Here is a 13,325-nt window from a genome sequence, read left to right as displayed (position 1 = left end):
TTTCCGATGTCCTTGGAATGCACCACCCACCTTAGATGGTCACAAGGATGCTACGGTGAATTTCTTGGAATTTTTGAAGCCCTAGTCCGCGTGCTGCGGCTATCTGTACGGAAAATGACGTTTTTGTTAATAACTTTGCGTACACTCGTCGGATTGTCGAACCGAGCGTTCCAACGCGTTTAAAATACCCTCAATTAGGTTTCTACATGATCAAAATAGATCAAAACCCAACTTGGGCAAAACCCCTCTTTGGGATGCCCTAACATGTTATTTTTGCATTTCTCCGAGATTGATCTCATTCCTAAGCAAAAGATAGCTTAGATTCACATGGGAAGCTCTCTAATAAGGTTTCTAAGCTTTTAGAACCATCCCTAGGGCATCTACTTTGAGCCCTAGTGATCCACCATGAGAGGGGTCTAAGAAATCCATGTTTTTCATGGAGTCATGGTCCTTAGAGGATTTCCTCACTTGTAGAGAGATCAAAACCCAAAAATCTAAGGTCTAAACCCAAACCCTAAACTCATTTTTGCATAAGGACTCACCTTTGCCCAAGCTCCACCAAAGCCTACTTGTTGGAGAGCTTCTAGGACCACCAAAGCCACCAAAATCCACTTCTCCAAGCTCTTCTCCACCTTCTCCAAGCTCTAGGGCTTGCTTTCTAGAGAGAGAAAGAGAGGAAAATGAGAGAGAGGGTGAAATGGGTGTTGGCTGTGAGGGGAAGGGGTATTGGGCTATTAACATGTTGTAACATTTGCCAAAAAACCCTCCCAATCTTTATATTTTGCAGCAGACCTCGTTTTGCTGTCGGGCCCAAAGTGTACCGGTACACTTTTTCGTGTCACCGGTTACACGACTACGCATAGGCAAACCCGAGAGCAGATCTGTCAGTTTCGCCCAAAGTGTACCGGTACACTTTTTCGTGTCACCGGTTTCAGCATGTGTAACCGGTGACAGGTCGCTTGCTGTACCGGTACACATTGCTCCAGACCTGATTTTTGGCTCCGTCTCGATTCTATTTTGCGCTGATCGATGCCAAAACCCTTCTAACACTTATAGAACTCATTTTTAACCCTCCCAACAGTGTTGGTAGGTTAATTGGAACTCGCCCAATTAATCCATTCGCGCACTTTAGTCAGTTTGCCTAAAGTTCGTCATTTTCTATCTAGGTTTCAATACGTTACAACTCAACAGTGGATATTTTATCAAATCAAGAATAATTAAGATTCCAAACTAAAAATGGTAATTGAGTAAAAAGTATAAATTATATGTTGTTTCATTACACATTCAAACAGAAATAAGTATGCAAATACTCGAATATGGAGTCCATACTATATTATAAATAGTATGGAAATAGTTTAATGAGAAACAAATCATAAATTAAAGAAAAAGAGAAACAAAACCAAAGAAACTATCTAATAACCAATCAATTTTAATATTATTAACGAAGTAAGAGATCTCTTTTATTTAATTTTATATTTCTTTTTACATTGCAAATTTGGTAATTGACGCAATATTTGTCAATTATCACAAAATTTTGGCATCTATTTAAGGCAACGGTAAAGTACAAAATGATAAATCTGCATATATTTATCATTGTAGTACAACCAAATAGTTCATTTAGATGCTAATTTTTACTAAATAATTTAAAAAATAAAAAATTCTAATTCTTACTAAATAATTTAAAAAAGAAAAAAGAAAAAAATTAATCACATTTTGAGATTTACATTGTAATTTACAGAAATTGAAAATATTTACAAAGATTAATTAGGAAAAAGATTATAAAAAAATGAATCCTACTAATTTCAGAGAGGTAACAAAATCGAAGAATCCTCGCGTCCCAGATCAACCACAAATAATGTAGCGCTTAAACATGATATCGAAAAAAAAACGCAATGTAGCGCTTAAACATGATATCGAAAAAAAAAAAGCGCGAGAGAGAGAGAGACCTGGATGAGACCTAGATGGCATGCAGATATTGTGAAGCAACCGACGAAAACTGACGTCGACATTAATGGAAGAATCCACCTCTGCAGGCAAATCGCAAGTTAACAAAAATTGCACGACGACCACATATTTTAGCAGAGTCGTGTGTTTTAATTTAGTTAATAGACACAATCTATTAAATTATATATGTTTGGAGATATACTTATAGACAATCAAATTATAATTTAAGAAAAAATACATAAAGAGATGTAATATTCATTTAAATTTCAAATAGATTTGAATTAAAGAGCACAAAATTGCATAAGTACTTACAATAGCACGGAAGCAACGCAAAAGCAAACAAATATAGAATAACTGTTCGAAATCACCATCCTTTTCCTGAAAAAAAAAGCGTTAATTAAACAAAGCCGGATAGAATCACGGGTAGATAAATTTGAAAAATAAAAACAACAGAAAAACTTTATAGCTTACTTCAAACAATTCTCAAGCTCTGCAAATAGCATATCATATGGCTAACGTTTTAACTTAGATTATGAAAGGACCATTTGCAGCTTCACTACATTACATTGGCCTGCTGTCCAGAAAACCCTGCAGTAAAAGTACACTGGTATTTGACACATATTTTGCAAAGGAGCAAATTACACTATTGCTCGCTAAACTCAAGTAAATTCAGGCAAGTTATCGAACTTAAATTTTTTTTTTCAGTCAGGGGACACTGATTTTAATTTCGTCATAAATATTTTCATTAGTATCTGCATATATATTTATTATGAATTTATACTCGAGCACAAATTGTAAGCTGCAAACAATAGCTGAATTTCATTGAAACACTAATCAAACCACCTTAAGATCATCAAAAACACAAAAATTAGGCCTTCTAATCTCATGATCACATAGGTTTAAGTTCCAAATTTAGCTTCCAATATTTTAGCAGAGTATGAAAAGTGGCTATTTTCACCAATAGTTTCCAAATTGTCAGTCACAAAATTTTCCTTTTCAACGGATTTCAATTAGCTAGGTAAAAATTAAACTTAAAACAGATTCATGCCCTAGAGAGGGGAGAAAAAAGAATAAAATATTTAAAAAAAAAAGCCTTTCTAGGATTATTTGGTATCTACCAATTCTTTTCATAGAGTACCAAAGGTGATCCTTAACCACTAATTTCGAAGTGGTTTCTTAAAAATCTCCCTTCTTTCAAAAAGATCGCAATTAGTGGGCTAGAAAATAAACTCTAAATTAAGAAAAGAGGAGAAGGAAAGAGACCTTTTTTAGATCATTTGCCATTTCGATCCCCAACTCCCAAAACGATGAAGAGAGAGACAGAGAAAGAGGAGAAGAATCTTTCGTTGTAACCCCAACCCTAAGCTAGCTTCGAACTCTCTTCGGCTTTGTTGGGGCTTGCTCCACGACGACGGAGGCCAAGCCCACGGCCCGGCCACCAACGGCATCGCCGCCAATCTCTTCGGGAAGAAGGCGACGTTGCCCCAGCCAAGCAGCTCCGCATCAAAATCACGAAAAGTGCCGTCTTTTGGGTATCGAAAGGTATGGGAAGCGGCATAGAACAGGAGAAGAAGAAACGATCGGAACCATTTTTCTTCTGGCAAAGATCAATAGAAGAAAATATTACAAAAATTTCCATATTCATTTTCTTTCTAAAATGCAGTTTTCTCCACACCCTTCCACTTTCTAACAAATGCATTTATCTAATTGGACATAAATACCATCTAATTTGACCAAGTTAGGCATATTATACATCAAAAATGTATATATATATATATATATATATATATATATTGCCAATTTGATCATAAGCTATAATAAACATATAAAAGAGTCAGCTTTACCTATCGAAATCAAAGAACATGAAAAATTTTCAAAAAATAAATAAAGAAAGATAGATTTCTATTTCTCACCGATGTGACTCTCCCAAGTGCACTCTTGTTCCTCTGCGAGCTCACCCCGACCATCTCGCAATCCATGGCCACCACCTTCATCAAGCTTCAAACAACAACAACAACAACAACAACAAATAAGGCGAGAAGAGATCAAACTCGTTCAAACCATCATCGTTGAGGCGACGAATCGTCCTCCGGCCTCTCATTGCTCTTCCATAGGATCCTGGGGGCTAGGGTTTTGGCATCGGGGTCAGAGAAGGGTTTGGGATGAGGGGTCCGGCGCCGCCAATTTGAGCTGCGACTGAAGCTTCTCCCAGTTAGGGTTTACGGTCGAGGAGGGTCTTGGCTTGGGATTAGGGTTAGGGTTTATCGTCACCGTTGTGCCGTCGTCCATCCGAAGCATAGTATATGCATCCTCAGAAATAAAAAATGGGAAATTATGATTCGGATAAGACAAAAATTAGAAACCTTTCCGATGCTCGCGGAGAGCCCCATCTCGACATTTCGTCGAACAGGGAGAGGGCACTGGGGCTCGCGAGAAGGAGGTCGGAGAGGGTGCCAGAGAGAGGGCGCAGTGCCGGCGAAGATCACGCCGTAGATCCTGGTGCCAGGGACAGGGTGCAGAGAGGGCACGGTGCCGGCGAGGGAGAGGTCGGAGAGAGCACGGATCTTGGGCGGCAACGCGGAAAGAGAGAGAGAGAGAGGCGGGAGGGCAGGAGAGAGCGCCTCTCCTTTCACTTGAAGAGGCAGAGGAGGAATCAAGGATTGAAGAGGCGGAGGAGAGATCGAAGCGGCGGTTGCGGGGGGAGGGTTCGAAGAGGCGGGAGCGGAGGGGCATCTAGAGGGGTGAGCGAAGGGGATGAATAAGCAAAAACGAAGCGTCGCTAATGGGAACGATGCGACGGAAGAAGTCGGAGCGGCATCTAGAGGCGAGCGAAGGAGTCGGAGCGGAGGGGCATCTAGAGGGGCGAGCGAAGGAAGCGAGCGAAGCAGGGAAAAATAAATGGGATTAGTAAAGTATCTTAAGATGACAGGTAGGGCCCACAAAAGTGAAATTAAACTAATGCTGCCACGTGGACAAAATAACACGGGCTTTCATAAGGGTTATATATATATATATATATATATATATATATATATATATATATATATATATATTCTATCTAGTTATTTGTATGGTTTGAATACAGTAAAATAACTACTCAGATTCGATCCGAATATAGTATAATAACTATTCAGATTCGGGGTCGATTTTAAAAATCTTTTTATAATGGATACAATTTTTGAAATTAGAATTACGGAAAACGTGCCTTTTTTTTTTAATTCAACCTGGCTCACGCCACGTACAGACCCGCCACAAATATAAAGTTTCTCTGGCCGCTCGGATAGAGTTTCCTTTGTATTTGCACGGTTTACCAACAATAACATCAAAATCATAAAAACAAGCTATATTTACTAATCCACAAGCAATTCATATAATGCATATCCATACAGCTAGCGTACTTAGAGATGATGCATATCTCTAAACACTCCTTAGGCGTTGGATAATGCGATGCACAATACAACAGTCATTCTATTTAAAAGTTCTCCCCAACCGGAAGCTTTGTTTTTAAACTCTATTTAATAATTCATAAAACCATTCGAAAACCTTTTAAAACTGTTTCCCACTCAGAAACTCCATTTTTAAAAACCAACTATCTCGAGGGGTAGAAACCACGATGCATAAATACGTACTAAGGGGCCCACATCATCCTAACCACACATTTCTCAATCCAAGGGCTAAAAAACTAATAGCACCAATAACTTGTTGCTATTGATAGTATTCCAGTCTAATTCTCTCTCTCTCTCTCTCTCTCTCTCTCTCTCTCTCTCTCTCTCTCTATATATATATATATATATATATATATATATATATATATATATATATATATATATTCTATCTATTTATTTGTATGGTTTGAATACAGTATAATAACTACTCAGATTCGATCCGAATACAGTATAATAACTATTCAGATACGAGCCAATCCACCTTTCCCCAAAAAAAAAAATCCTCTCGCTCAAATAAAAAAAGAAAAGCCCTAGCTTCTCACCAGAGGCACCCCTGCCTCCCCCGCCCCCGGCCGTGCGCTGCTTGCCATCGAAACCCCCGCGAGGCCACACGCCGCTCGCCGTCAAAACTTCGGAAACCCCACGAGGCCGCGCGCTGCTCGCCATCGGAAGTTCGAACCCCCCGCCTCCCCCCTCCGACGTGGCCGCGCGCTGCCCGCCATCCAAAGTTCGGAACCCTCCTCGTCCCGGGCTGGCAGCGCGCCGCTCATCATCATCTTCCGACTTCCGAGTTCTGGCACGCCCACTTCATCTGATACTAATTCATTGTTTCTGTGAGCAGAATTAACATTCACTGTTATCCGCATGTTAAGTTCCAAATTTTTACCGTCCTAGATATGTTGTTTTTTTTTCCTCTCCCTTCTTAATTTTTATTTCTTATCGTAAGTTATGAATTATGAGTATTTATGCTAATAGTATGAATCTAGAGAAAAAGGTTTAATTTAATTGCCTAGTTTTTACTCTGAATTTTTAAACTGTAAACTAATAACATCCGTATAAATTGCATATCCGAATAATTGACGAATTTTATTCATATTATATCCGTACCAAATTTTTGCCAAATCCGAATTAACTAACTATGGTACCGAAGAGGGCTTTGTTTGCATTTAGAAATTTTATTTTATAAATAACCTTGTCAAAATTATGAATATAGAAATAGAAATGAATCTACATGTAAACATAGGCATCATGCTAGATATTTTAAATGAACACGATAATTTGTTTTTTCGTGTTTAGTTAAATAACATAATAAACTATTCTAAACACGGCGTGTGCCTATGTGTGCAAACACAAGATCATTTCTGCTTTTATAATTTTAATAGGTTCATTTATAAAATAAAAAGGTTTTAAGGGGGCTAAATGCAAAAGAAGTCTAGGTTCAAGAGTCGCCGACTTAAAGCCCCTACAAAGTGCAAAATCCTTGGAAGGATAGATCGATCATGGGTTTTCATTTCTCCTTGTTCGAAAATTTATTCGTAGAACCAAAATCGTAATCAGTTTGTTCATCCGGTTCAGTGGTTTGAAAACAAGTCCCTCATTTTTTTCCTTCATTTTTTGGTGTTGAAATCTCCAATATGAATCATTTTCCCCCCTTTTTAATAGGAAAGAAAAGATGGTTGTGATCGAAGAGGATGGAGAATGCTTCGAGGATGCTCTCACTGATGAGCAGATGCGCGAGGTATAAGTTGTGTTAAATTGTTCATCACATTCAATGTCACGCCCCGAGCCCGATCCTCTTTGGCCTGTTCGAGAGCGTGAAACAGACGCCGAACGGATAGAGCTTTCCCTGTCCGCCCAAGGCTCAACACAAGTATCAATAGAGTACAAATTTGTATAAGCGGAAGCATACACAATGGCTTGCACGAGGGCAAGCAATAGCCAAAGTGAAAGAATTAAGAATTCAACATACAAGTAATATGACTAAATTTAAATCACATACATGCATCCAACTATAATCAAGTTCTTCCACATTCTTGCATCATTTCTTTTTACATCTCATTTCTCCCAAAATATAACTTTTGACATTTAAAGCAAATATCCCTTACATCATTCATTAGAGCAAGTTCGTGATACAAAAATTATTAAATACAAAAGATGATAGTAAAAGGTATGCAACTACAAAATGATAACCATCTCGGGCGGTCTCTACCTAGGGTGCGATGCCCTTACCGCGATCGTCTGCTGGCTCGCTGGGTCCCGGCTCTGTGGAAATAGGGGTGTGAAAACTACAACAAAGTTCCCAGTGGGTTCGGCAACCGACCACGCCGACTATCCCACTAGGTCTAATCAGGCATAATAGAGTGAAAGGAAGTAAGTAACCAACTAACAAATGCAACTAATATGCCTGAACAATATAAAATGATATACACAATGTAAAGCTCATGATGAATGCAAGGTCATAGTGTCAAAACCCAATCTCTTGGTTAACCCGTAGGTTTCGCCCTCAACAAATTCACCAACTCAAAATCCCAATGATCGGGGAGATACTCGCTACACCCGATGGGACCGCCCTCTAGGGAGATACTCGCTACACCCAGTGATATCGACTCCGGAGCACATCGCCCGAGGGGGAGCTACCACAACCTCGAGCAAGGACTAAAGTGAGTACGATCAATCCTACATTTGAGGATTCCAAGTTCAATCCATTCCTTAACTTTAAGGAAGACCATGCTCAATGACCCTTAACACTAAGGTTGAATGACATAATATCTCAATCGTTCTTGTTCTTGCATTCTTTGCTATCACTAATATCATATACACTATCAAGTTCTTGTACTCATGCCACGCTTGTTTTCTAAGTGCTATATCCTCGTTTTCATGTCAAATGCCACACTTGTTTACTAAGGATTCTAGACTCGTCCCTGATGTATCACTACAAAAAAATAGTTTAGCGACATTTTAAAATGTAGGTAATGTCAAAAGTGCTGTTAGCTAAAATTCGACACTTTAAGTTGTTGTATATGTGGGGTTGTGTATATAGTGACGTTAAGAAGTGTGTATAACTAAAGGTGTGTACTTTACCAAAACTTATTAAGCATTTAACCGCCGACTCTATCTGTTGACTGCAGGTGGCGGGGAGGTGAAGGATTGGACTCTTCGTCTAGATTTCGTAGATGAATGTAAGAGAGAAGAATTGGTAATTTGATTTTTTATTTTTTTTTTCTTTTCGACATAAGCTGTTTGTAATCGGCCAAATGGACTTGTGTGTGTGGGTTGAGTAGGTAATCTTTTTTTTTGGTTGGATTGTGTTTATATCTTAGCATTAGTAGAAATGTTTTTTTAGTTTTGCATAAATGGAACTTTACTCAAAAGTGTCCAAACATGTGGGTCATCCTATACTATTCTGTTGTAGTGATTTGCTCGATCTATGTCAAAGTGTAACTTTCGTTTACTAACCCTTTAGTTTGGTCAAATCATTGCATACTAGGGATCTCTTTCATTCTTACAACTTTACTGCATTTTGGATTTACTTAGTAGACAAAGCTACAATTACGCGATATTATGCATGATGTCCCCCCAAAATGCATTGCTAGATATGGACATTAGACATAGAGAGTTTCGATGGTCTCGGGATGACCACCCACTTAGTGGTTACAAGATGCTTCGTAGTGATTTTTGGATTTTGAAGCCCTAATCGCGATGCTGCGATTTTAGGAATGACGTTTTTGTTTTAATAACTTTGGTACAAATCATCGGATGTCGAATACGAGCATTCCAAGCAGTTTTTTAAAATACCCCTCATTAGTTTATACTTTGATCAAATATGATCAAAACCTAAATTGGCAAACCCTCTTTGGGATTTGCCCTAACATGCATTTTTGATTTTCCTATTGATCTGCATTGCTAGCAAGCAGCTTGAATCACTTGGGAAGCTTGTATATAGGTCTAAGCTTTTTAGAATCCTAGTGATATACTTTTGAGCCTAGTGATCCACCTGAGGTGGGGTCCAAGAAATCTGTTTTTCTGGAGTCATGGTCTTTAGAGGATTTTAGGTTAGCTTAGGGATCAAAACTCTAATCAGGTTTAAAACAACATAGTTTTGTGCAATAACTCCTTTGCCTGAGCTCACAAGTCCACCTTGTTGGAGAGCCCAAGCTCAACCTCAAATCCAACTTCTTTTCTTCTTCTCACCTTTACAACCTAGGGTATTTTAGGAGGGGAAGATGAGAATAAAGATGAGAGAGTGTTTTGAGAGTGTGCTGTGAGAGGAGGAGGGCGTTGGTATAAATGTTGACAACATGGCACAACCCACAAGTCTTTATTTGCATCAGCTTCAAGTGCTGGTAATGGGGATCTTTGTACGGTTAAAGGATTTTGTACGTACAGGCCAACAGTGAGCACCCGGAGAGATACCTTCTCGGTCTGGAGGGGTTATACGGTAAGGGCTTGTACGGTACAAGCCTGGACTGCACCAACCGAGAGGCTACTCAGCTCGGATTGGTTGTTGTAACGGTTCACATCTATTACCGGTGTTACACAGCTCGTGTGTTTTAGGCTTCGTTTTCTTAGCTTGCGATCGGTCGAAAACATTCTAGTATTCCCCAAATCATTTTAGGCTCAAATTATTTGATGCAAGAGGAACTTGTCATCGTTTGCTTTTGAACTTTTAACCAATTTGCGTCAAGTTCGATTTATCGTCCGCGCCCCCCCCCTTTTCGGATTTCAATCCGGTTACATTCTCCACTCATATTTGTTTCGTCTGCGAACTGAACTTAGTTTTAGACCGAATTTCTGTCTTACTTAGTTCAGCCTCGATCGAGGTGAGGTAAAGTGCTCTGCTACATCTCGAGGTCCCAAGTAGCTTTCGCCCGTATCGTTGTTAACATCGTGTGTTTAAATCGAGGAATTCGCGTATTCGTGTTTTTTATTTTTCGATGATGATGGTATGCCGGGAATTCATAGGTGCGTCCTGAATCGTGGCGGTCAAACGAGAGGACTTGTCGGGAGTACTGGACATACTTGCGGAGATTTGATACATGGAACACGTCGTGCACTCCGCAAGCCTCGTGGGGTTATGTCTTTGTGACGGCAACCAGCTCGACCGGTTCCATACCTCAACGGCGAGTCCGGGACTTAATTTCCCGGACTCCAACCGTTTTATCTCGGCATTGCGATATCTTTAAGAAAACTGTGGTCTCCAATGGGCGAACTCTATTCTTTCCTCTTGTTTGTCGGCATAGCTGCTTTTGCTTGTGATGCGCGTAGCATTCTTTGGGGGCAGGCGACTTCTCCTCCGCTTCCGGACTACAGCAGGGCTGAGCGATCGCTCTCTCGCCCACATCGATCCGATGGTCGGGGAGCGGACACTTTCTTTTTACAGGGCTCGAATTGGCCTGTGGATACTTCTGTAACTGTTTTATACGCGATCGCCATCGGTAAGATGATCAGCCCAACCGGCCTTGTAGTCAGTACACTCCGCTCGAGCATGATACTCCAGTTTTGAATTGTCTCTCAGATTTGACATCACTTTGTGGATTGAATGGCGTGCGAAGTGGGTGTGCTATGGCCGTGTATTGTCCTCAAAAGTGAGTGTGAACTCGGGTCCGATCTGACACGTGAATGGGCACCATTGAGTCTCACACCTCGTATATTTTACTTGCGAAACTTGTCCCGACAGTAATTTGGTCGGTGGAAATGTTACTCTGTCAACGGTTCCAATATACCAAATGCATCGTGCCACCTGGAGATCATGGCACCGGGTCCGAAGTCATGCGATATTTTCCATTTCAAAGGGATTAGGTAAAGCTTTGCACCTTCCCCGCGAACGACGCTACCTTGATTGTTGACATGTAACATTGTGCACAAACTCCAATGTACTCTCTTCATGCGGCACCAATAGTGCAACTTCAAATCTTGGTACATTTTGTGTTGCGCCCAGGTGATGCTATTAAAGTGATTGAATCGCTCCTGCATATGTTTGGGATTTCTCATTCTTGGCACACATAACGATCTCGAACGGGAGGGTTCATCCGGTCCCATTGCTAAAGTCTCGGCCATATGGCTCTCAACTTATCGCGTCTTTTGGAGTACTTATCGGAAGCTTGTAGGTCTTTTTACTTTCCAGATATGGTCGATTGAATCAACCAAGGCCGCAGGTGTCGCGGCACTCCGGCGCTACAACTCTCAACCAAGCGTTGCTCTCTTTTGTAGCAATGGTTGGGGGTAATTGCTGAGCAAATCTTCTCCCGATTTTCTTTTATGTGCACGTCTGCCACGAGTTCGCTTCCCCGGGGGTGGTAGGAACGTGACTCTAGTCTTTCACAACTCTAACCCCGCCGTGAGCATTTTAGTCTCTTTTTGGGTGACAAGTATTAAGATTTGTGATCGTGTAAATCTCGAATGTTCACCGTTAGATTGCTCCATACCTTATAGCGGAAGTATGACGCCGCTGCTCAAATTGTGGAAATTGGGTAGTTCTTTATAAATTCTTCAATTGGCCGCGAAGATTGCTGATCACCGCATCTTGCATCAAGAAACACCGAGAACGATAGGAAGGTCATATCCCCAAAGGTCTCCCGGCTTCGGTAGGGCAAGCCGGGTCTGTGTCATCTTTCTTTAGCTCCTCAAAGCTACGCTCGCGATCCGAGGGTCCAAAACATATTACCCCTTTGTGTGTACAGGGCGTTAGTGGAGTAGTTATTTTAGGATCCCTCAAACGCGATAGTCGGCGAAGCTCTAAGAACTGCCGACCTCGATAAGCTTGTCGGCGAGGCATCGTTTAATTGCTACACATTCTTCGATTACGAAATTACATTCCGGGATACGTGACAAGAAAGTGACCTCGATGCCAAAAGTCACATTTCTTTAGTTGGCTACAATTTTTCTTTTCGCGACAAGTATTTCCAACACTGTCTCGAAGTGCTCTTGTTGTTCTTCCTCGGTTCCGAGAATGTATCCAATACGTGTCTGAATTCCACGACGACCGGTCATAGCGCGACGGAAGACTCTATTATTAAGTCCATAAATGCGCCGGCGGGCGTTAGTAGCCAAACGGCTACGGTGTGACTCATAATGGCATAGCCGGTTACGGTCGCGTTGTGCATCTTCGGGCCGTTCTTAACTGATGATACCAGATTGAAGATTCCATCTTTGGATCTATGTTGGACCCTTGCAAGGTCAAATCATCAATTCTTCGGAATGGGTATATTCTTCACTGGTGACTTGTTAATCGCAGTAATTACGCGAGAAGTCGAAGTGGTGCCGTCTTTTACTTACGATTGCACGGGTCCCAAGGTGCACACTAGGCAGCACAAAAGCCTTTTGTGAGAAGTTGCATTGCGCCTTAGCTTTTAGTTCGACAGTGGTTCTTACGGGGCTTCGAGAGTCCGGCCCGGGCCAGTCATAATCGGAACTCGATCTCCGGTCCGGTGGGCATGCGGTTAACTCCGCCGGAATACTCGGGAATTCGCAACCACCCGAATGCCTCCAAATCGGTGTCTCTTTTTGGGCTTCCACCATTGTGCCAGTCGCCAACACCTTTTATCATTTTTTCGCATGGTGACGAGTTGCGCGAATGAGCTTTTAGTGTCTGATCATGTCTCTCGATCCAGAGCTCGCGAACGTGATCACCTTACTTTTCGCTTCTTTACGGCATCTACTTGGATTTGCAGTTGTCCAGATCAGCGACCCCAAGATCCGATTCCCAACATCCGATCGCATGACCAGTCACCAATCTGCATGGCACGTAAATTCTTCACTTGAACATGAAGAGTATGATGACGAATTTAGGGTCAATTCATATGTGCTGATCTTAATGCATGAGTCCTAGCGTATGATGCAATGATGGGGAATGCGTTGACTGTGTCGAATTAGAGTCTATGCTCTGCGTGCTGTGATCGAAATAATACCTACATGATGTCGTTCCACGGACAGGAT

General features: G+C 41.2%; 1 long non-coding RNA gene across 2 annotated transcripts; it reads right to left on the bottom strand.

The window, feature by feature from the left end:
- LOC109726206 lies at positions 620-3,346 on the bottom strand. Of its 2 annotated transcripts, XR_002220444.1 has the most exons (5): positions 3,208-3,346; positions 2,416-2,532; positions 2,257-2,322; positions 1,947-2,027; positions 620-658 (listed from the first exon to the last, which is right to left on the bottom strand). It is a non-coding gene; the product is annotated as an uncharacterized LOC109726206 (long non-coding RNA). The 2 variants fall into 2 exon arrangements; XR_002220443.1 differs by lacking the exon at positions 3,208-3,346 and having other exon boundaries at positions 2,416-2,998.

This window comes from Ananas comosus, linkage group 21 (assembly GCF_001540865.1).
Source record: "Ananas comosus cultivar F153 linkage group 21, ASM154086v1, whole genome shotgun sequence".
NCBI classification, from domain to species: domain Eukaryota; kingdom Viridiplantae; phylum Streptophyta; class Magnoliopsida; order Poales; family Bromeliaceae; genus Ananas; species Ananas comosus.
Note: the sequence above shows the minus strand (reverse complement) of the source record. Positions and strands in the feature narration are given on the sequence as shown.